The 25,596-nt window shown below is 41.6% G+C and overlaps 1 protein-coding gene across 4 annotated transcripts in view; it reads left to right on the top strand.

Moving 5' to 3' along the window:
• Window positions 1–25,596, top strand: part of PALLD (palladin, cytoskeletal associated protein) — a 451,294-nt gene that overhangs the window by 293,494 nt on the left and 132,204 nt on the right. The window contains exon 1 of one of the 4 annotated variants that reach the window (XM_077477179.1): window positions 22,304–22,628. The exons of the other annotated variants lie outside the window; for them this stretch is intronic. The gene's annotated coding sequence lies outside the window, so the exon portion shown is untranslated. Of the gene's footprint in view, window positions 1–22,303; window positions 22,629–25,596 lie in introns of those variants that run through there. 4 annotated transcript variants of the gene reach the window in all.

Genomic DNA, 25,596 nt, shown 5'->3' with positions numbered 1-25,596 from the left:
ATATATGTGTATATATATATATATATATATATTCATATTTGTTATAGTACATGTGTAATTACGTTTGAGGAAGAGATCACACTGCTCTAGTCTCCAATTTTATGATGCCACCCTTTCATACATGTTGTGCTTCTTTTATGCATGCTTATGTCACATGACTGGGTTTGTCGCAAGCAGCCACGTTTATGCTTTATGTGCAGAGCACTTAGGAGGCTGGAGAGTAAGGCCAGCCATACACGGTGCAAATGACTTTCCTGCCCATTAATGGTCTAAATCTTGGCCTGCTGAACCGGCCGAGATTCAAACTGTGTATGGTCGGCCTAAGGCAGTCCATATATTACCGTATATACTCGAGTATAAGCCGAGATTTTCAGCCTCTTTTTTGAGGCTGAAAGTGCCCCCTCGGCTTATACTCGAGTCACCGCTGTCTGACTGCTCGATCAGCGTATCGAGCAGACAGACGGCGGACATTAAAATTCAAAAGCCGCGCCTCCTTCTCCGCCTCCGCCTGTGATAGGCGGAACACTGAATTTCCCAGCAGTCAGTGTTCCGCCTATCACGGACATCCGTTCATTCTCATACTACGGACGAGTATGAGAGGATGTCCGTGATAGGCGGAACACAGGCTGCTGGGAAATTGAGTGTTCCGCCTATCACAGGCGGAGGACGGAGGCGCGGCTTTTGAATTGTAGAATGGCCGTCGAGAAGAGCGGCGATCCATCGGCACGACACGGGACGGAGGAGGCACGGAACGGAGGAGGCACGGGACAGAGGAGGCACGGGACAGAGGAGGCACGGGACAGAGGAGGCACGGGACAGAGGAGGCACGGGACAGAGGAGGCTCGGGACGACGGCGGCTCGGGACGGAGGCTTGGGACACAGGTAGGCTGGACACACACACAAGGCTGCACGGACACACACACACACACACACACACACACACACACACACACACACACACACACACACAGGGATGGATGGATGGATGGATGGATACACACACACACACACACACACACACACACACAGGGATGGATGGATGGATGAATACACACACACACACACACACACACACACACACAGGGATGGATGGATGGATGGATACACACACAGGGATGGATGGACGGACACACACACAGGGATGGATGGATGGATGGATGGATGGACACACACACAGGGATGGATGGACGGACACACACACAGGGATGGACGGACACACAGGGATGGACAGCCATGTCTCACCCTCGGCTTATACACGAGTCAATACGTTTTCCAGTTTTTTGGGGGTAAATTGGGGGCCTCGGCTTATATTCGGGTCGGCCTATACTCGAGTATATACGGTATTCAATTTTCTTTCCTTTAACCACGGGTTGAGGAAAATAAAATTGCTAAATTCCTCCATCCACACAGTCATTGTTGACAGGGGAATACCTCCCTCTGTCAGCAGGGAGCGGGGGGAGCCTTCCCCACTGGCAGAATACAATGATTCCTGCTGGCAGCTATAGCAGTAATCAGGTGAAAGAAAATAAGATGGATCACCTTTAGTAAAACCAACCTGCCATAGATGGATCTAAATTCAGCCAATCTATGGCCAACTCTGTTGATCGACTTGTGTACAACCAGTGTGTCAGATTTTTCCAGAATGATTAGAGCCATCGGCTATAGCCGGCAACACTATTCATCGTGTTCTGCCAGCAGAACACAATAGCGCTGCAGGTGGGATTCCCCATCAACACAGTGTTGATGGGGGAATTGAGCAATTTACTTTCCTTCCACCCATGGTAGAAGGAAAGAAAATTGCATAATCTCTGGCCTGCCTTAGACATCTGTGGGTTGAATGTGTTGTAAAGGCATGGGTAGCTGGTACTGTCAATCATAGGCATGTATTGCTGTTTGGATATAGGTGGGAAAAGGCCTGTAAAGGAAAGCTGTAATGAAAGCAATACAAGTTCTGTCATTATTGACCTCTTTCTTAAAATTCTAGTTGCATGACTGTCTCTGGCAACATCGGTATGGAGATTTTATCCTGAATACTGAGGCCAGCAGCTCATGTAAGCATAACTTTACATGACCAATTTTATGATAAAAGCAAATTATTTATTTGTCCTCCTGTCTGTGACTCCCAAGTACAAGGTGCTAAAAAAAGATCATTATTTGACTCAGGAATGCAGCAAGAGTCATGATGGAATGGTCAGATCCCCAGCCAGATAGGTCACTGCTGAGTAATGAGCTAAATGTGGATGATTAAGCCGCCTAAAAAAAAATGACATGTCAGGATTATTTAAAAACTATTTCTAGGCTTTCTAACTTCTCAGTGTATCTAATGGCTTTGAAGTACTCACAGACCATCACACAATCTCTTCTGATAACACGCAGAATCCAAATGATTGATAACTTTCTTTTACATTAAAATTTGAGTATCATTTTTAATATAAGTTTAAAGGAGTTCTAATGAAGGTTTTTTGCCTTAATGTATTCTCTGTGTTAAGGTAAAAAAAAAAAACCTTCTTTGTTTAGCTTCCCCATAGCCCCTCTAGATACTTACCTGAGCCTGATTTTGATCTGGCACTGTGCCAGAGAGCAGCTCGCTGGACAAAGAGGCAGCAGCGAGAGCCATTGGCTCCTGCTGCTGTCAATCACAGCCAGTGAGCAGAAAATGGGGGCGGGGCTGGGCTGCAGTGTGGGTATCAGTTGACACTCAGAGCACGGCTTGGGATCAAGCACCGCAGGAGTTCCCCCATAGCAAGCGGCTTGCTATGAATGCTCTTGAAAAGGGTGGGGAGGGGACAGGAGTGCCGGCAGGGGTCCCCAGAAGAGAACGATTAGGGTTGCTCTGTGCAAGAGCAGGTAAGTATAACATGCTTGTTATTAAAAAAAAATCCTTTACAATCACTTATTCAATCAAGTATTTTATCCAAATAGGTATTCCAACTTTTTCACCCAAGAGCAATTTCACATTAAAAATACTTCTAGGTACCTAAAAATCAGGTTATGTCAGTTGAAGAGCATTTTAAGGCTGGGTTCACACTTATGCAAATTGGATGCGGGTGTGTTTATGGAGCCGGTTCACACATCTCCGCAGCGGCTGGTGCAGGAGTTCTGTGCATCTCTTGGTCATTTTCATGCTGAAATCGGACCTGAAATGGTGAATGGAGACGCACCACACACCTGTTGTGAGCCGCTGCGTGTTTTAGTGTGAACCCAACCTTAAACAAAGTGCAGTAATCTTTTTTGCATTTTTTAACCTAATGTAGCACCCCACGCCCCCAAGATACATAGATACGCCTCCATTCCACAGGCGTGGCTTCTCACTGTGTTTATATCTTTAGGGAAAATCTTCCCTGTGTTGGCCACAGTTGATCCCTACAGACTTCTAATCAACCATCTCTGGAGTGTCTCCAACTGCGTGATGGAGGTAAGTATGCCTTTAGATTGGGGCAAAAAATACTTCTTTTTTTAAACTGCTTTCAGACATGCAAGCTTTGCTTCTAAAAAAAAAAGTAAATCTTTAATAAACTTGGGCAATTCAAACGGAGGATATAATAAACATGCCTGTAAAGATACCCATGGGGTTGATTTACTAAAACGGGAGAGTGCAGAATCTGGTACAGCTGTGTATGGTAGCCAATAAGCTTCTAACTTCAGCTTGTTCAATTAAAGTGGATGTCATAATGTAGAGTATAAGATTTCCTATCATTTGAGCCCAGTCTTGCCACAAAAAATGAATCCAGCTCTGAGCAATTCTCTTGTATTGTTCAGTGAGATAAATCTTGACAAACAGAGAAAAACATTGTCAAATCTTCCCCCTCGCTGTGAGTGACAGGTGATTTACATATCTCATGCACTAGCATAAGAGACATGCATTATTTTTTAATTCCATCCCACTCCTTTCTTCTGCTGCTCTGCCAGGATTGCATGATTTGGCATGCTGAAGTCATGTGGTTACTTTCCTGTCTTTTCACTGGATGTTAGAGATCGTTGCAGAAGTTCAGTGTAAGAAATGCACAGGAGAAAATGCATATTGACAAGGGGAGTGTAGAGGTGGGCAGGGAGTCTACTGACATCACAACTCCACCCACCGAGCTCCAGACAACAGACCCACCCACAGAATCTTCAGTTTTTCGGGTCTCATAACAGAGGGGAGACATTTGACAGGCAAAGATACACGCAGGAGGCATGTATATCCTTCTAGGTAACTCTTATGGCGGTAGTTTGAAAAGGATGACATTGGGTTTACATCCACTTTACGCTTTGACAAAAAAAATGGAAGCTGGTTGGTTTCTATGCACCGCTGCACCAGATCTTGTTTTAGTAAATTAAAATGATCTGAATATGCTGAGATAAAGACAGCAATTTGTTCCCAGTTAGTGCCGGGGATGGTAAAACCCTCTAGGATATTTTGCACGATATGTATAAGTGAGCAATTCAACCCACTGGCATCTATGTTTAAAAAACATTTTAGTATTGAATGGACTGATCCTTGGTCAGGATGAAAAGCCAACCTGCTGAGTGAAGATACTTTTCACCCTGACATTAACCTTTGGCAGAGATCGCTACCCCTTCAACTAAATCCCCATAATCTGCAGCATCCTTATCTTTAAACATATCCAGAATCAAAGGCTGAGGAAAATGTGAGCCAAGTGTTCCCTGGTTCCAAGCTCAGACATTCTCAGAAAGGGAGAAGACAGTGTTACAGTAGCCCGCAGTCCCATCCATAATTAGCATAAGAAACCTCCTGAATCTGACTGGTTTGTATTTTTAAGGCTTGGTGTAAAGCGAGTGGACTTTATTACTTTAGCAGTGTCTCTTGGGTAACTATAGCAATTCATTGGCTGAGCTTACCTGTTTCTGGGAATTCTTTGATGACTCCTCACTGATATTAAAGTATGACAGAGGATCAAACCAAAGCTTCAATTAGTTGGTAGAAATAAAGATATTATATACCAGCAGATCTTAAGATATGCCATATGCTTTGTGCACGATGCTTCCTAGTATTGACACTAATGAATAACGCATTATAGATTACCAAATGGATTGTAAATGTTGAGCAGAATTCCAGTATTTTCAAACTGCTTTCTACAGTTGCAAAGTGTTAAGACAGCGATGTACAACTGGTTGCGAATGCAAACCCTCTAAGCCTGTTGGTGTGGCCCATTTTCACTGGAGTAAATGATGTTGTTGCAGACTTTCTCTTCTTGTTTTCTTTGGCAATTGCTGTGTGTTATTGTGAAATCAGCCATTAGCACAGTTATGTAGACATGTTAAAATTATTAAGTGTATTTTGGGATACCTCTAGCATAATTGTTTGGAATGTATCATTATACTAATTCCACACAATCCCCTGCAAACTACTAAGGGAGAAGTTATACACTGTGGGCCAATCAGGCTTTATTGCAGTGTATAGTACTGCCAGTGTAATGCGATTTTAGACACTGGTAGCAGGATGCAGCGGCGTCTAGCTTTCAGGTGGATGGTACCAACCAAAGCAATGCAAACCTGAGAAATGTATGAATATGAAACACCAGCAGGGTATTTTCAAGAGTTTGATGTTATAAAGGTGCACATCTAATGATGATTAGCTATAAAGCACTAGAAGGCTTTTGATAGCATTCTAGAGTTTCATCAAGCCATTATTGCATTCTAAGCTATTGCGCACTAGAAAAACTTTTATAGGTTGTATTTAAAACACCTATTAGCATTGGTACAGGTTTATGAAATTTAACATTGTGTGAGGAATATGTTTCGATATCATTACCAAACAGTTATTGTCATTTAATAGCTAACCTCCTTGCTATGTCCTTCACTGTACTTGGAACAATTGCCAAGATTTGGAGTCAAACACATGCTCCTTCTTAGATTGGCATCTTGACATGTAGTAATGCTCTCTTTCTAAGGTTTGCTGTGTCATTGCTTATGGAATGGTAACTCTTGGTTGTTTTTGTGTTATGGCTCAAATGTGACATTGGAAAGGTAGATCAGCCTTTTTTGTAAATCATCTGATAATAAAAAAGTGGAGGACAGGGAAAACATTCACCCATAAAAGGCCCATTAAATAAGTGAAATTTGGTTGGTTGCTCTGAGTGGTACTTTAATTAGCTACAATTGTGATAAACTCACTCAGTATAAAAGCTTGGTCTATAGAGCCATGGTCAACTAAATGGGGTTATATTGTTCAGCTTAATTTGGAGAGTATCATATATGATTCTTCTACTTCTTCCAAAATACCAGTATAAAGAGAGGTTGCTGTCCATGAGTAGTCCATGAAGGACATGCATACTGTTGGTTCAAAATGATTCCATTTAACAAGTCAGCAGATTCATTGATATGGAAAATGCACATTAAACTTTAACCCCTGGAAACTAGCTGGACATTTAATTGTAATTAATTTGCATAGACTTTCTGGGATCTGATGGCTATACTACTATCATAACTATATTACTAGATGACCATGTGAGCATTTCTGTTTACATTTTATATTATTAAGCTCAGCCTGGGAGATTGTGGATGATTGTTCTCTTAAAGTTTGAGCCTAAATTCTGTTTTTATAATTCATTTTATCTAGAGGATGTCTAGAGTTCCAAGCTGTTCTGTAAAGATGCAGCCAGCCAGGGTGTTTATGATGTGCCTAGAGATGGGAATGCATACTCAACCTTCAGCTCAAGTCTATTATATCTGACTTTTCTGCCATTTGCCTTGGTTAGTCTGTGTAAATCTCAATTACTTTGCAGCCAGTAAATATTTCAGATGGGAAATATTAAAATTCTTTAGATCAAACACCGAGGATTAATGCAGACGTAGTTTACTGAGTACATAATGTGCCAGCCACTAAGTTTTCTTTGGTCTTAGGCTATAAGTATATGGAGCTAGGAACTGAGTGTTCTCCATCCTTTCTGGGCTTAGAAATATATCTGTTATACTGAAATAAGTATACATGATATATTAAATGCCTGGGTGTGATTGATGGCAATGCAGAGTATCACACACCAAGAAATTAAATAAAATTTATGCAATATATAGCAAAATGGCGGTAGTTTGATCTTAGACTATTGCACCTGTATCTTTTTCTGTATGGTCCCGTGGAAGGCATCACTGCAAAGGAGGCATGTAGAGAAGGCAAATAATACTCCTGTTTTTTTCCCCAAATTTAGTTATAGAGTGATATAAAGAAGGTGTTTTAAGTAAATTTGTCACACTTGTCACACTTGGGAGAAGTGTGGGGGCTGCCATTTATAAACATCTTCTAAAAATGCTATAAATAACCCGGCTGTTATTCTTCTCCATTAACATGGATGCTTTGAGTCAGTGACCTGGAACAAGTATGTAGATCAATAAAGTCTTCATATTAATACTTACTCTGGTTTAGTGACTCAAAAAAGGGAAGTAACAGGATAATCATAACATCCAGGCCATCGACCATTTCATTATACCATTGTATCATGACATGGAGAATTTTCATTAACGGATGTTACATACAACTTTATTGCAGGTGAAATTTTCCATTCCTAGACATAAGAAAAGATCTCAAACAGGTCTTCTTGCGCAGAAGAAATATTTGAACGTAAATGTTAGTAGCCTAGTTGTCATGCAGATTATTCGATGTTGATGCTTTAACACTTTTGCATTACTGACCTGAATGAAGAGAATAAATAAGGAATTTCTCCTACATTATTTGCTACATGCTTATTCTGGGACCATGACTCAGGAGACAGAAGCCAAACACAGCCAAGCAAATAGCATTTTTCAGAAGGGCCCTACTGGCCCAACTCTTGTCTCTTCAACATGTGATATGGCAGTGGTGGATGCAGGCACTCCCACAGAGCTTTTATAACAGGCTTTGGTGGGGAGTTGGGGGTGTGCCATAGCTCTGAGCTGTCCCTCATTTCGGGAAACAGTCCCTCTTTTGAAGTGAAGAAAGGAAATATGTCACAAGAACACAATGGTCCATAATCAGTAGTACAAACGTTTGTTAGTAGAGAAAGGAAATATGTCACAAGAACACAATGGTCCATAATCAATAGTACAAAGGTTTATTAGAAGCAATCACATCACAAGTGCCATTTCAGGGAGCGTGCAGGTATTGCTGTGATGGTGTCCTGTTGACATATGTGCTGACAGTTGCTACAGTACCCCTTTACTTCAAGCCTTGCCCAGGAAAGTGTGAGCTATATATTGAGTCAATCTTTTGGAGCCAAATCCATCATTTCTCATTTGTCCCTATTTTTTTGGTCTGATGTATAGACCTTTATATAAAGAAATGCTATTTAATGACAATAAGGGTTAAACTACACTGTGGGGTTGATTTAAACTTTGCCAGAGCAGTTGTTCCAAAACTTAGTAAATGATGGGAAGCACTGCTGACTTCCATTATCCAATCATGTGAAAGCAAAAATCCTTTATTTTCCATGTAAATGGTATTCTTTGCAAAGTGAATATTCACCTTATTTAGAGTCTGTAGCAATTGCACTTGCAGAGTACACTGTCTGTTTGCCTTTAGAAAACCAACCTCTAAACCTTTGATTAAGGTCGAAAATGACTGTTCTTTATTTTGAGGGGACAGTATAGGAAAACGGTGAAAAGAAGCAACAGTGATTCAGACCAATCATTTTGTGTGTACTAAATCTTTGTAATTTGTGCAACTGGGAGTGTAACAGTTGTGTGTCCTTTGCCTACATACTTGATAGATATGGGTGCACTATAACCTAGGCCCATGGTCACCAACCTTTTGGACCTCACAGACCACTAAACCACACAATTTTGAATCCTGTGGACCACTAACATGAATTTTAAATGTGTTATACACACAATGCTCTGGCTCTCTGCCCCCCTATGCCCTGCAGCCCCTATCTCTGCATCACACTGCGGCCGTGCTCCATCTCAGAGTCTGTGATCAGCACTGCCATTGGAAGTCTCCTTCTTCTACTCTCTGCACTATTCTCAGCGCCTCCCTCTAAGTTCACAGGAGCTAAGACTACAGAGGAAGTATCAGGTATAAATGCACACTGACAGTATTGACTCTAAGAACAACACTGGATACCATATTTTTGGCGGTATACATCCGCCATAATGTTGATTTGTGGCTGAACCCCTGGGGACCACCAAAATTTTCTCCACGGCACTGGTTGGTGACTGCTGATCTAGGCCATCATGTACACAAAGGTAATTCCAGGACTGAAAAGTGATTATTTAAAGAGAAGTATTTTTTTTAGTGGATGCAGCATCGGTCCCCTGGTCGAACATTGCCGATGGCTTGGTTCTCTCAGCTCTCCAAGAACAGAGCTGCTGCCTTTTAATCAGCAGCTCTCCCCTCTGCCTCCACATTCACTGAAGCACTGAACTGTGGAGGGGCGGGGAGCGGCCGTCTCAGTCTCTCATCGGCTCATTGAGAGGCTGAGACATGCATCAGTCCAGGCACCTGGCAGATCCAGACTTTATTGTCGTGCTGACGCAGTGCCTGGACTGATCTGTGTGACATCAGCAGAGAGCGGCCTTCAGCCCGCTCTCTGCTGGAAACGGGTCACAGGAGTGTAAAACTAATTGCACTCCTGTGATCCATAAGAGAAGTCCAGCCAAACGAGCTCAGGCTGGACTTCTCCTTTAATTACTGCACCTTGTGGGAGGGAAAATCTTCTATTATTTTAAGTCATCCACAATGACTGACTATGATGCTTTTTTCTAATGTTTTTTACAAGAGGATTCACACAATTTATGAAATGTGATACAATATAAACCTCTGTCTCCCAGGTATTTAATTGATTTAGCCCATAGTCACTATTGCAAATATAAACAGATAAGCTTGTATTTACTGGTACCATGGAGGAACATGCAAACACTACATTATTAACTGGGAATGACACATACCTTACATACTGATCATGCTGTTATTATATTGACATTCACATAATGAGTAATAACCAGGTATTCCCCTTTGTGCATAAGCTTTTCACCTCCGATGGAGCCACTGAACACAAACCGCTATGTGTTAAAGAGGCATAAAACACACATACATAGATAAATATGCAGACCCAAAGTTATGTGAAATTAAGTTGGGGATATTGCTGGCAACAAGACCCTGAATAAAAAGTGGTCTGTACTGCATCTGAAATCATGCTTATGTTCCTATGAGATGAGGTGCATACATTCTATACACTATAAAGAGAAAGAGAACCCCAGGGAGTGGGATTTTTTAGGCACCACCAAAAAACAATAAAAATTAAGAATAATAATTTTAATAATTTTGTAGAAAAATACATGGAATATTGAACAAAGTCGTGAACATTGAAAAAGCAAGATATGCAAACTGACGATACAAAAATCCTATATGTATTCTTATTTTCAATTTGCATATCTTGATTTTTCATGACTTTCAATATTCCATGTATTTTTCTACAAAATTATTAAAATTATTATTCTTCATTTCCATTGTTTTTTTGGTAGTGCATAAAATATCCCACCCCCAAGGGTTTGCTTTCTCTTTATTCTTCATGGAATGTGGCACACTTTTTAAATCTTATACAGTATCTCGCAAAAGTGAGTGCACCCCTCACATTTTTGCAAATATTTTAATATATCTTTTCATGTGACAACACTGAAGAAATGACACTTTTCTACAATGTAAAGTAGTGAGTGTACAGCTTGTATAATGGTGTGAATCTGCTGTTCCCTCAAAATAACGCAACACACAGCCATTGATCTGTCAAAAGCGAGCCATCGGCTGTGTTCGATGGCTCGGTTCTCGGTGCAGAGGAGCCAGGGGACATCCACCTAGGACCGATACTGCATCCACCTAGGTAAGTATGAACGGGCAAAAAAAAATGTAATGAATAAAGTGACATAACTAGCGAATTTGACGCCCAGAGTAAATAATTTTTTTTATATTTCCCCTGCTCTATACAATAACAAAAAATAACAATAATAACTGAAAATAAACACAGATAGTAAAAAGTGTGTTGCCCCCTTATGTTAGTGGTCAGCACAGATGTGACCCCTTACATTGGTGGTGGTATATTGCCACCCCTGCAAATGTGGTCCATGTAGGTGGGAGATCAATTTTCCATTATTTACAACCCCTATCAACATCAGGAGGAAGGAACCCCAGTTCTACAGAACCCTGGTTGACAAAGGCTGCATTGGGTGTTGTCCAACATCTACAATTTTGAATAGATAATAATAATCAGATTAGATGCATAGGGGAGGATTTACTAAAATTGGGTGCAAAATCTGGTGTGCATGGTAGCCAATCAGCTTCTAACTTCAACTTGTTCAGTTAAAAGAGAAGTATTTGTTTTCATACTTACCTAGGTGGATGCAGCATTGGTCAGATGCATCTGCCGCATCCCACCCCCCTCCCCGCCCACCTCTGCACTGAGAACCAATCGATCGAACACCACCGATGGCTCGGTTATCTCAGCTCCCTGAGCAGAGAGCTACTGACTGTCAGTCAACATCTCTCCGCTCTGCCCTCCCCAGGCACTCACTGAAGCGCTGAGCTGTGGAGGGGGGGAAGAGCGGCTGTCTCATGATTGCCGAGCTGCTGCGGCGGGTATCAGTCGAGGGACCTGGCGGATCCAGACTTTATTGTTGGGATGACGCGGTGCCTGGACTGATTTGAGTGACGTCAGCAGATAGCGGACTTCAGCCGCTCTCTGCTGAAAACGGGTTACAGGAGTGCAAAACAAATTGAGCAGTGCAAAACAAATTGAAGAGTGCAAAACAAATTGCAAAAAAAATTGCACTCCTGTGACCCTTAGGAGAAGCCCAGCCAAACGAGCCCAGGCTGGACTTCTCCTTTAAGCTTTGACAAAAAAAACTGTAAGCTGATTGGTTACTTTGCAGAGTTGCACCAGATTTTGCACTCTTCGATTTTAGTAAATTAACTCCAATAATCAGAGCATTGGATGACCGTTTATTCAAGCTGCAAATGTTCCATCAGTTCTTTACTGAATGCAATTGATACTGCATATACGATACGCTGCCCCTATACTGATAATAATCATCTCAGTTTTGGAGAATATTTTCATTTATTTTGTTTTTTAATTACTTTCTAAGCACAGTCCGTAGTTTTCTGAAGAAATTTGTACTAACATTCCCATATAATCGCAGAACTGGGATTCAGTCGTTTATATATACTTATCTTAGAGTAGGAGGATGACATATTCATTCTATTAAAATAGATCAAGTGATGACCTCAGCAGTGGTTTTTCCCTTGAACCTTCGTGTCGTGGGAGCAGGGGTCTTTTCACTGCCCAGAACCACGTGGTTCCTCTTACACGCTCTGCTATTTTTATCTCATTTATGTTCTAGGAATACAATTTGGTCATAGTGTCTCTGTACCTTTCTTAAATAAGTACAATGAGTTTTGTTCTCAATGTTATGTTGCACTAATGCTTTTAGTGCCCTGGCTTTCATGTCAAGCTCTGAAGAAGAGTATACGGTTGCAATGCACAGTACTGATATTTTTAATCAGTCTTCCACTCTAAAAAAATATTGTAAGATAACCAGCCTTTGGGGATGACATATAGTTATTACCAGCTTCAGCCTCAGAAGATTTGGCTGCCAAATGACCAGGCCATTTTTTGCGATTTAGCACTGCGTCACTTTGACTGCCAATTGTGCGGTCGTGTGATGTTGCACCCAAACAAAATTGACATCCTTTTTTCCCCACAAATAGAGCTTTCTTTTGGTGGTATTTGATTGCCTCTGTAGTTTTTATTTTTTGCGCTATAAACACAAAAAGAGCCCCAATTTTGAAAAAAAACTCAATATTCTACATATTTTTGGTAATAAAAATTGCAATAAGAGTATATTGATTGCTTTGCACAAAAGTTATAGTTTCTGCAAAATAGGGGATAGATTTATATCATTTTTATTATTATTTTTTTACTAGTATCGATCGATTTTTATCATGACTGCAACATTATGGCTGACACATTGGACAATTTTGACACATTTTTGGGACCATTAGCATTTATACAGCAATCAGTGCTATAAAAATGCATTGATTACAAAAATTTCACTGGCAGGGAAGTGGTTAACACTAGGGGACAATCATGGGGCTAACTGTGTTCCCTAGTGGGTGTTCTAACTGAAGGGGAGATGAAAGATCACTGTTCATACTTGTATGAACAGACGATCTGTCACTTCTCCCCTCAGAGACCGCCATCGAGACCGCCCGGAACTCGCACACTAGTGGCGCCCCTAGTTGCCACCTGAAGAAGTGACATAAGATAACGGCGATTCGCCTGCCCGTGCCACTCTGCCGCAGTACAACAGGTTAATATAATTACCGGAAGTAAAGGTAAATCTCCTCTAAAATGAAAAAAAAAAAGAAAAAAGTTCTACTTTAAGCCAAAAGTAGAGTGTGTACCAGTAACATGTTTGGCATGCAGTACAAACAAATGGCCACTGCCTCCACTTATAAATGGCCTTTGCAGCAAGGAATATATGGAAGGGCAACACATGTCAAACAAAACCAAAGAAAATTCTCAGCTCAACTTACCGACCAGCCTGCAATCAACAAAATTATCCTGTCTAACAGTATGCGTTAAAAACAGGGGTTTAGTTTGCACATTTTGCAAATTCATGCGTAAGCTGCTTCGGCAGCCCAGTATTATCTGCAGTCCTAACTCCACAGTGGAAGCACATGCATAACAGTACAAAAAAATAGGCACTGCGCCACCTATAACTGGCCTTTGCAGCAAGGAGCGCATGGAAGGGTGATGCATATCAAAAGCTTATGCATGTATTTGCAAATGTGTGCAAGCTAAACCCCTTGTTTAATGTATACCGTTAGACAGGACACATTGGTTGGTTGCAGGATGGCCGGTAAGTAGAGCTTGGAACTTTCTTTGGTTTTGTTTAACACGTTTGACATGCAGTTCTTTGACAGGTTTATCATATTTCACCGTGCCTTTATCAATCAAATGTGTGCCTTTTTAAAGACCTGATCGGACTAAAATGCAGTTTTCTTTATCCAGATTGAATCTTTAGAGTGAACAATTTGCAGCACAATCAGGACTTTCTTAGATATCTTAGACATCTACGTTTAAATTAAAGGCCCCTTCACAGTAGAAGGTCATGTGGAAAACCTGTGTTCCGTGCTGATTTCCTGCACTGCCCTTGCGATCTGCAGTTGGTCAGTACAAAGTACAAAGTTAATGACACCCCAAACGCAGGCCGTAAATGCAGTGTTTGCACCAGATAGCATGGTACAAAATTACTATGCGATCCAGTTGCAGTGTCTTTCAGAAAGTGGTTCATGCTCTAATTTTGGTGCAGTGTGCTGTGGAGTTCAGCCCATTCAAAATGAATAGGCTGAAATTGCACTGCACAGAAATTGCATGTGAATCACGCAGGAGCAGGAAGCACAATCCTGTGCGATTTACATGCAGTTCCTAGTGTGAATGAGCACTAATTGTTAATCATCTGTAATAACTGTAAGAAACCCTCATCTTGAAAAAAAAATGGCCATTGTCCGTGATTGTAAACATTCAATAAAAAAACAAAAACAAATATGTTATACTTATCTGCTCTGTGCAGTGATTTTGCGCAGAGCAGCTCCAATCCTCTTCTCATCCCCTGCTGGCACTCCTGGCCGCTCCCTTCCATGGAGTGCCCTCGTAGCAGGCTGCTTGGTGGCACGCGTGTGTGCTTGCTCCTGAGCCCTGCTCTACGTCTTGGCCCTGCCCCTCGCTCCCTCCTCCCTGGCTGTGATACCGTCTCTAAATCAGTGGGAAGTTAGAGAGCTGAGAGAGCCTCGGTTCTCGTGCATATAGTTGGATCGAGATTGGGCTCAGGGGAGTAAGAGTAAGAGGTTGGGGGGGATGCTGCACTCAGGGTTCTTTGTTTTACTTTTGTGCATAGAATACACAAAGGTAAAAAAAACTTCTTCCTTTACAACTACTTTTACACTGGGGTGCCTACAATGACCAGCATTTATTTATTTGTTTAAAACCTTCCTCCCAAAAGGAAGAATTAGCGGGAGGTCTGCTTCAATTTGTTAGTGCATCTTGATCTGCCATCTTGATCTGCTAGTGCATCCAACACTCCTCCCCCAGACTGACAATGCTGCTACCCAAATGTGTCTCTGTGCTCCTTCATCCAGAGTGGAGGCGCTTTAAAGTGGTTGTATAGTCATTTTTTTACTTTTACCCAGGGCTCGAGTCCTGCGGGAACGCGTGGGAACGGCGTCCCTGCACTTTTTTCACAGCAGGAACGCCGTTCCCTTTGTAGGACCAGAGCCGCCCGAGGCTCTAGCACAGCCTGCTAGCTGTGTTGTCTTCATAGAGCTGACATCGGAAGAGCAGCACAGTGATACACGGAGGGCAGGGGCTGGCTCAGTTAACTGATTGGTTAATAGAACTGCTCTGCATTCTATCAACCAATCAGTTAACTGGGGCAGGTCCCGCCCTCTGTCCATCCCTTTGCTGCACTTCCGATGTCATCTGCTGTGCTGTGTCCTGTGTAAGGTAAGACAGGGAAGAGGGCACTGTTAAGAAGGAGGGAGGGGGAAAGTATCAGAAACTGAAAGGGATGAGGAGGGGTGATATAAAAGGGAGGCAGGGCAGGAATGTGAAGGGGGGTTCTACAAAGGGGGTGAGGACAGGAATGTAAAGGCGGTGCCATAAAGGGGCTGAGGACAGGTTTAAATTTTAAAACTGGCTACTTGGTCATCTTCCGTACTATGTCGCATTCACAGTCTGGTCATCTCCTGTAGTCGCAATCGCAGTCTGGTCATCTCCTGTAGTCGCATTCGCAGTCTGGTCATCTCCTGTAGTCGCATTCGCAGTCTGGTCATCTCCTGTAATCGCATTCGCAGTCTGGTCATCTCCTGTAGTCGCATTCGCAGTCTGATCATCTCCTGTAGTCGCATTCGCAGTCTGGTCATCTCCTGTAGTCGTATTCGCGGTCTGGTCATCTCCTGTAGTCGTATTCGCGGTCTGGTCATCTCCTGTAGTCACATTCGCAGCCTGATCATCTACTGTAGTCACATTCGCAGTCTGGTCATCTCCTGTACTATGTCGCATTCGCAGTCTGGTCATCTCCTGTACTATGTCGCATTCGTAGTCTGGTCATCTCCTGTAGTCGCATTCACAGTCTGATCATCTCCTGCAGTCGCATTCGCAGTCTGGTCATCTCCTGTAGTCGCATTCGCAGTCTGGTCATCTCCTGTAATCGCATTCGCAGCTGGTCATCTCCTGTAGTCGCATTCGCAGTCTGGTCATCTCCTGTAGTATGTCGCATTCACAAGTACTAATATCACTGGCAAACAACCTGAACATAAAATGTTAAGAATATTCCCCACTGATCCCAGCGCCCACAGAGTCAAGGATGATATAATTTGCAAGCTGCTATCATACAAAAGATAAATAAATCATAAAAATTATATAGTATATAGCTCTCGTAAATCTATTGTCCAATATATACCATATTGACAGCGCTAAAACAACAAAACAATCAATCTTAAGAGGGTGATAGTCCCATGGTTATATGTCGCATTCACAGTCTGATCATCTCCTGTAGTCACATTCAGTCTGGTCATCTCCTGTAGTCGCATTCGCAGTCTGGTCATCTCCTGTAGTCACATTCAGTCTGGTCATCTCCTGTAGTCGCATTCGCAGTCTGGTCATCTCCTGTAGTCACAGTCTGGTCATCTCCTGTAGTCGCATTCACAGTCTGATCATCTCTTGTAGCATGTCGCATTTGCAGTCACTGTATTTTATGTGAAATATATATATATGCATACGAGTGTATCTTTTTTTTTTGGTGGGGAGTGGATCTTGGGTGGGAGTTCCCACACTTTTTTCCCCAGGACTTGACCCCTGCTTTTACCTACAGGAAAGCCTATAATAAGGCTTACCTGTAGGTAAAAAAAATATCTCCTAAACCTGTACGGTTTAGGAGATATTCCCCTCAGTATGCGGCGCTGACTGCAGCGGCGCATGCGCACAAGGGGATTCTCGGCTGAAAGACCAGCAGTCGCCGGACCCGGCCGGGATGAAATCTCTACCTGGAAGCATCGCGGCACCTGGAGCATGTCAGTTCCCTCGGCGTGGATCGGGCCAGATGTTGGGGCCTCGTTCTAAGGTGGAAAACAGAGAGAAAAAAAAATGAAGACAAAAGCAGCCACCACATTTAATGATTGGTAAGCTGCAATATATTACATTTCTGGTTTGGGGTTTATTAGCACTTTAACAACTTTAAGACCAGCTGCTGCAGTTGTACTGCATCAGGTTGGCTCTCCTGGGTGAATCGCCGTCATTGAGCATCTGCTGCTTTAAGAGCTCTATGGGGCGTGCGCTCCACCGGGAGCACACGCGTGCACCCGTGGCACAACACCAGAGCTGATGCATGTGGCCGGCAGCCACGATGTCCACTGACTACCCGTGATTGCTCATGAGAGAGATAGGATGGGAATCTGTCAATGTAAACAGACAGATCTCTGCTCTGTCAAGGGAGGAGACAGATCCTAGTGATCAGGAATAGCAATCCTTCTCCTCCTCCAATCACTACATTCCCCCCAGAGTTAGAAACACCTCCCTAGTGAACACTTAACCCCTTGATCACCCCCTAGTGTTAACCCCTTGCCTGTCAGTGACATTTATCCAGTAAACAGTGGCTATTTTTAGCATTGATTATTGTATAAATGTCCAACTGGTCCTAAAAAAGTGTCAAAAGTGAGGAATAAATTTGTTTTTTTAAATATTTATTATAAAAAAAAAGCCTTTTTTTTGTTTCTAGTGTAAAAAACAAAACAAAAAAAATGCAGAGGTGATCAAATACCATTAAAATAAATTTCTATTTGTGGGGAAAAAAGGATATCAATTTTGTTTGGGTACAACGTCGCACGACTGCACAATTGTCAGTTAAATGACACAGTGCCATATCGCAAAATGGCCCGGTCATTAATGGGGCAAATCCTTTCAGTCCTTAACTAGTTAATGGCTTTTAATGAAACATGTTTATAAGTGGGGGGAGACATACACAGCCTGATAAAGCCAGAAATATGACACATTCGACCATTGCTTCATCAGATTGTGTAAAGGGAAGACTGATAATAAGTGTTAGGATTACTCATTATGACATGCTGAAATTTCCCATTTCATTGGAAGATCTCTTTAGTCCTACAAAGCAAATTTTCCACAGAAAACACAATGAATAACTGTTATTTAATGTCTATATTTAGTGTTAATAAATGAATCTACCTCTGTTTATATAACTGATAACGTCATTAAATCTGAACTACTCTAGAATCATAGATGTGATGGTGTGGTTGCCTTTGTAAAGCTCTGCTATAGGGATTGCACTATATACATACATACATGCATAAACTTCATGGAGCATGCTAGAGCTGCACTATTTTGGCCAAAATGAGAATCACAAGTCACAAGTTTTTTGCTTAGAACAAAAAGATCATGATTCTCTTGATGTAAAATATTTCATATTATACAAAAAATAAAATTGGGCTAATTTTACTGTTTTTATTTATTTATTTATTTTCTAAATCATTAAACTAATTTTTCCCTAAAAATTGCATTTTAAAGACTGCTGCGCAAATACAGTGTGACATAAAATATGGCAAAAAATGCCATTTTATTCTTTAGGGTCTCTACTAAAAAATATATATATAATGTTTGGGGGTTCTAAGTAATTTTCTAGAAAAAAAATGATTTTAACTTAACCATCAGAAAATAGCTTGGTGTTTAAGTGGTTAAACTTTCCTCATTTACACACAAAGTCTATTCCTTTGACAAATTGTTACAATGTTTATACTTAAGTTCCACTGATAAAGAATGTTGTGATTCTTGGCAGACTGCCCAGTTTTTTTTCTTCCTTTTTTTTTTTTTTTTTTGCTGTCTGTGGCTTCAGAAGAGCAGAGAGAATTCTTTGCATAGAAATAATTGTGAAAGTGGATGCATCAGTCAGCAACTTGAGTGTCATATCAATAGAATGGGTTGTCGACTATAGATTGACCGTTGCTATGGGGAGTGACCGATCAGAAAAGAAATCGATGATTTCTAGAAGCGTGTTTATATACAAGTGAACATCTTATGTTTATGGATAAGAATGAAGTCCTAGAAGGATTTCTTTTATGTGGCTTTTGAAGGTTTAATTATAGGTCTTAATGTATTTGTATGCAGTAAAATTATTCATATGGGAGTCTACTGTATAGTAGACTTAAAGAGGAAGTAAACCCTGATGGGTTTACTTCCTCTTTTTTTCCCTGCAAAGGTAAAGCATAATGGACTACTATGCATCGCATAGTAGCTCATTATGTGTCACTTACCTGACACAGGAGCCAGCGAAGTCGCCGCTGTCCCCTGTAGTCCGCCGCATCCATGTTGCTTGTGGCGTCTCGCAGCTCCGACGAATCACAGCGGCGCAACCGCGATGACGTCACTCCCGCTCATGCGCACGGGAGTCGCGCCTCGCAGCTCCGCCGCTGTCATACGGCGAAGCCGCGATGACGTCACTCCCGCGCATGCGCACGGGAGTCGACAAATTTGGCAAATCCATTCTTGGATTTGCCGCATTTAGTGCGCCTGCGCGCCGCTGTCTACGGCGCATGCGCCGTAGACAGCGGTGCCCATTTTCGGGCAAATATCTCCTAAACCATATAGGTTTAGGAGATATTGCTTGGACCTACAGGTAAGCCTTAATCTAGGCTTACCTATAGGTCCAAGTTGTTTGGAAGGGTTTACTTCCTCTTTAATGTGTAACTAAAGGAAAAACATTATTTTTTTTTTTAATCCATTTTAGACAGCATAAGGTGTGTGTGCAGGGCCGCTGATAGGGGGGGACCACCAGCCCTCCTGTACTGGGCCCTGCCCTGTAGGGGGGCCCAGAGGCAGAGGGGGGACTCCCACATTATAGGGACTATACTAATCCTGAGCTAGGGTTCCATGTAGTGTGCGTGGGAGGAAGCAGAAAGCAAATTATTTAAACACTTTTGGGAGTAATCTGCAGCCGTATGTCCAGACTATTACATACAGTACATTACACAAGTCCCAGTCTCTTCTATATCAATACGCTGGCCGGGACTTGTGTAATGTAATTGTCTGGACATACGGCTGCAGATTACTCCCGAAAGTGTTTAAATACTTTGCTTTCTGCTTCCGGCTGTCCAACTTCATGCCCAGGTGGAAGGAGCAGAGGTTTTAGAGGAGCTCATCTTCTGGCCTGTCCCCACGCTACCAGATCCAGAGGATCCAAGCCCCCCACCCCAGGAGAAGCACTGCATGAGGAACCCAGATAAAAGAAGCCAGCAGGACCAGGTACTTGTGAAGTTGGGGGATGTTAGGTGGAGGTAGAGACTGGGCCTGGGCTCTGAGCATAAAGTTGGCCATACTGCATACTGCTCTCCCACATATCTAAAATATTGTGGGTATTCACCGTGCCCAGAGTGAAAGTCTTTTCCCTGCTGTGTGGGGGGCCCCTTATGTGGGGGGCCCCGCCAGGTAGACTGTACGGGGCCCCATGATTTTTAACAGCGGCCCTGTGTGTGTGTGTGTGTGTGTTATAAACTCCGTCAGCTTTTCTTCCCCATCTGTGTCCTATAGGGGGAGATTTCCCTTCTCTTCCTGTCCCATAGCTAAAACAGGAAGTGATATCCCTCCAATGTGAGGGTTTCCTGGGGTTTCCCCATTGGAAGTTTTCCCCTCTATTAGTGTTCTGATGTCAACCTAAAATTTGTGATTTTCTTTTACTTTCGCTTTCAATGATAATGGTAAACAGGACACATAGAGAGGAGGAATCTCCCTATCAGGGGCACAGACAGCAATAAAAACAGACAGGTGGTCTAATATAGCACCAACAGTTTGCTCAGCACTTTACCATATAAAGAGAGATGGTTCAGTTACAATACAGTCCAATACAGAAGGGATAGAAGGGTCCTGCTCAGGCAGCTGACAAACTAAAGGGGTGCCAAACTGGTGGCCCTCCAGGAACTACAAGTCCCATCATGCCTCTGCCTGTGGGAGTCATGCTTGTAACTGTCAGCCTTGCAAGACCTCATGGGACTTGTAGTTCCACAACAGCTGGAGGGCCTCCAGTTTGACACCTGCGTATCAATATCGGTGCCGACACTGAGTATTTTTACTTGTAAAAAATACTCCGATATCCGGCACTGATACCTTTGTGTTATACTTTCAGCACATACAAAATGATTGTTCTCAAATGGCACTGCAAAGAATGGCATGCAATTTAAACAGGAATGCAGTGCGCTTCCTGTTCAAATCGCATGCATCTGTGCCACTTCTGTGTGAGCCCAGGCTGAAATCACTATGCTGCCTGCCTGGGTTCACACGGTGCAGGGAACTGCATGCAATTCAGATAGGAATCGTACCGCGTTCTTGTTCAAATCGCATGCGATTCTTTGCAGTGTGATTTGAGCCTGTTCATTTTGTATGGGCTAAAACCTTGCCGCAAAGGTATTGGTACATGGTATCAGTGAATACTTGACCGAAAGCAATGGCAACATTTTGAGATGGAAATGAGGGACACATACTAGAAAATTTATGTAGGCATAGGACACGCCCCCTGCCATACCCCTTAAAGGAGAATTAACCAAAAAAAAGGTTTATAAAATCCACAAGGGACTTTTTTTTAACACCTGCGATTCATTTATATTGGCTTTTAAAATTTACAAATGCAGCAATTTCGAATTTGTATAAAGGTTTAGCACTGGGAAACACTTTTTTGAAAGATAAAAAGTGCATTTTATATACATATATATATATAGATCAAACCAAAATGAGGGGCAAACGAGCGGGAAAGAGGGACAGAGGGAATTTGCTCCAAATCAGGGACAGTCCCTTGAAATCAGGGGCAGTCCATAAAAATCAGGGACAGTCCCTTGAAATCAGGGACATTCTCTAAAAATCAGGGACAGTCCATAAAAATCAGGGACAGTCCCCTGAAATCAGGGACAGTTGGGAGCTATGTGTACATGTATGTATGTATGTATACGCTCAGGACTGCATTTACCAGTGTATGGCTGCAGCAGCGGTGACCGCTGGGCACAGAAATATGCCCTCTGCACCCCCTGTGTATGAGTCAAGTCCTTTCACCATAGATGTGTCAGAAATTGTGCCCTCCATGACTTCACCAGCAGATTTCCTCCCCCTAGTGTATTATGTATTAGAGGCGCCTGGACAGCAGCTGTGCCCCAGCATCCAGCTATCTGCTGTCCTGTGTACTTTGTTCCAGGATTAGCTGCTGCTATCCAGAGTATATTAAAAGAAACTTACAGACCCTACACAAAGAGGCAGTGACCCCGCAGCACAGGAGCTCGAAGGTTTGCTGGGGACAATCTGTAAAATACTACTTTAGACTCTGCCAAAATATGCCTCAATGAGCCAAGGAGAGGGGCATGTAATCTGCCTGCCATCAATATTCGGATCTGCGGCTGCTGCTACGCCTCTTTTTTAAACACATGCAAGAATTCTCCATAGAGGGGGAGGGACTTTTATTGTGAAAGTGCAGCTGGGCAGAAGAGGGATTTTTCTGTGCAGAATCACTGAGTCATGAAGTTAGTGATCCAGCTCCTCTCTCACTAAGCTAGACTTACCTGGAAGGCGTCATTTCAGCTTCCCGCTACTGGGACTTACAGTCCCTACAGATCCAGGACCAAGGTAAGATGCTGCAGCCACAGCCTCCAACTCTACTGCTGACTTGCTTGGAAGTTGTGCTGCAAGAACTTTTTTTGTTTGAAACTTAGTAGATAATAAGTGTGTTTCTGGAAGGGCTGTGCTGTGCCTGTCGCTTTCTGTTGGGGAACTAGAAGTTCCAGCATACCCACGACTTTATACGCATGGCCAGACGTGGCGTTCCACAGGTGAAAAGGTACAAAGGCTGCCCGAGACTACCTATCACTTGACTGCTTCATATCACCAATGTCTGTCTGTCTATCTATCTATCTATCTATCTATCTATCTATCTATCTATCTATCTATCTACCTATCTATCTATCTATCTATCTATCTATCTATATATCTATCTATCTGTCTTATTGTATCCTTTATAACTGTAGAAACTCTTTACTTCCGATACATCTGAACCTGACAATATGCAATCTTTCATGTATTTACAAATCTATCTATCTATCTATCTATCTATCTATCTATCTATCTATCTATCTATCTATCTATCTATCTACTTATCTATCTATCTACTTATCTACCTATCTATCGACCTATTTTTCTATCTATCTATCTATCTATCTATCTATCTATCTATCTATCTATCTATCTATCTATCTCTCTATCTATCTATCTATCTATCTATCTATCTATCTATCTATCTATCTATCTATCTATCTATCTATCTATCTATCTATCTCTCTATCTCTCTATCTATCTATCTATCTATCTATCTATCTATCTATCTATCTATCTATCTATCTATCTATCTATCTATCTATCTATGCACATGCCTACCTATCTATCTACCTACCTATCTACCTACCTACATATCTATCTATTGATCTATCTATCTATCTATCTATCTATCTATCTATCTACTTATCTACCTATCTATCGACCTATTTCTCTCTCTCTCTCTCTCTCTCTCTCCCTCTCTCTCTCTATCTATCTATCTATCTATCTATCTATCTATCTATCTATCTATCTATCTATCTATCTATCTATCTATCTATCTATCTATGCACATGTCTACCTATCTATCTACCTACCTATCTACCTACCTACATATCTATCTATCTATCTATCTATCTATCTATCTATCTATCTATCTATCTATCTATCTATCTATCTATCTCTATCTATCTATCTATCTATTTGTCTGTCTATGTATTCCTCCATCTATCTCGATGACGCACAAGTAGATGTTTGCAACCATAACATTAGATATCCTTGTAACAGTTATCCTTTGCCTTGAAATGTTTTTCTGAATATATATGTAATGGAGTTATTACGTTTTTTTTTGTTGTTTTTTTTCGAGGTATACTAGAACGATCAGGCACCCATTAAGATAGATTTCCCAGCATGCTTGTCATTTTCAGTATAATAAGGGATGCATAGATACCATTTTTTTTTTTTTTCACGAGTATGAGTACTGATACATTTTTTTTTAGTGGTCACCAATACCAATTACCAATACCTACCACAACTGTTTTGTTTTCGCTTCAACTGTCCGCAGCGGTACAAAGCATTGAAGAGTTATTTATAAATGAAATAATTCGATATTTTTTTTTAATTTTGCGATTTTTCAATGTAAATGTGTAAATATATGTTAATATATATGTGTAAAAATATTCACTAACAAAGCAAACAAAAAAAAATTTGTAATTGTTTATTGTTTATAAAAAAAAACAGGAAAATAATAATTAAATGGAGGAGGATAGGGGATTAATTAAGGCTGATTCGAGTACATTAAGAGTTAATAAGGGGTTAAACAGAGGAACATTTGCTCATCCCTTTGATCTGCAGATGAAGAAACAGAAAGATACAAAAAGAAACTATGTTTCTTTTTATTTTAATTTGGCTGAGCAATGTTGTTAATAAACATTGCCAGGTGTTTTATTTTTTTTGACAGCTTCAATTACTGGACTTCTTTAACACTTCAGCTGTCAACAGAGGAGACCCACTGACAGCTCAAGGAACTAAGCCTGAAAGTATCGGTTTCAGGTATCAGTGCATTTGCACGAGTACCGATACTTGTGAAAATAATCGGTATCGGCACTGATACCGATACTGGTATTGGTGGAACCCTAACTATAATTAGTGTCAGTAGATACCAAGTTGTCACTAGCAGGGCTTATATCAGTTTGCATGTTCTCCCTGTGTTTGTGTGGGTTACCCCTGGATAGTCTGGCTTCCACTCACACTCCAAAGATATGGTGGTAGATTAGTTGGCCCAACTGAGTGCACCCAAGATGGCTGCCTAAGCTCCTTCAGTCCCCACAGAGAAAAGTGTTATAGAATTACATATTACATTTACAGCGGTATTAAACCCAAACCCAAAATGTAATATATTACAGCTTATCAATCATTAGATGTGGTGGCTGCATGTGTTTTCTTTTTTTTTTTTTCAATTTAAAACTTAGTACATAATAAGTGTGTTTCTGGAAGGGCTGTGCTGTGCCTGTGGCTTTCTGTTGGGGAACTAGAAGTTCCAGCGTACCCACAACTTTTTTTTACGTATTGTCAGACGTGGCATTCCATAGGTGAAAAGGTACAAAGGCTGCCCAAGACTACCTATCACTTGACTGCTTCATACCACCAATATCTATCTATCTATCTATCTATCTATCTATCTATCTATCTATCTATCTATCTATCTATCTATCTATCTATCTATCCCTGGATAGTCTGGCTTCCACTCACACTCCTGGTAGGTTAATTGGCCCAACTGAGTGCGCTAAAAATGGCTGCCAAAGTTCCTTTGGTCCCTACGGAGAAAAGTGTTCTAGAATTGCATATTAAATTTACAGTGGTATTAAACCCCAAAATTGAATACATTATAGCTTACCAATAATTAAATGTAAGCTGCAGCTGTGGCTGCATTTGTTTTCCTTTTTTTTAGGCTTTTTTCTCCTGTTTTCACCTGGTGATCTGGCCAGTAACACCTCCTGTATTACAA

Source organism: Lithobates pipiens, unplaced genomic scaffold (genome assembly GCF_037356315.1).
Source record: "Lithobates pipiens isolate NorthernLeopardFrog02 unplaced genomic scaffold, aLitPip1_a1.2 Scaffold_13, whole genome shotgun sequence".
NCBI lineage: Eukaryota > Metazoa > Chordata > Amphibia > Anura > Ranidae > Lithobates > Lithobates pipiens.
Note: the sequence above shows the minus strand (reverse complement) of the source record. Positions and strands in the feature narration are given on the sequence as shown.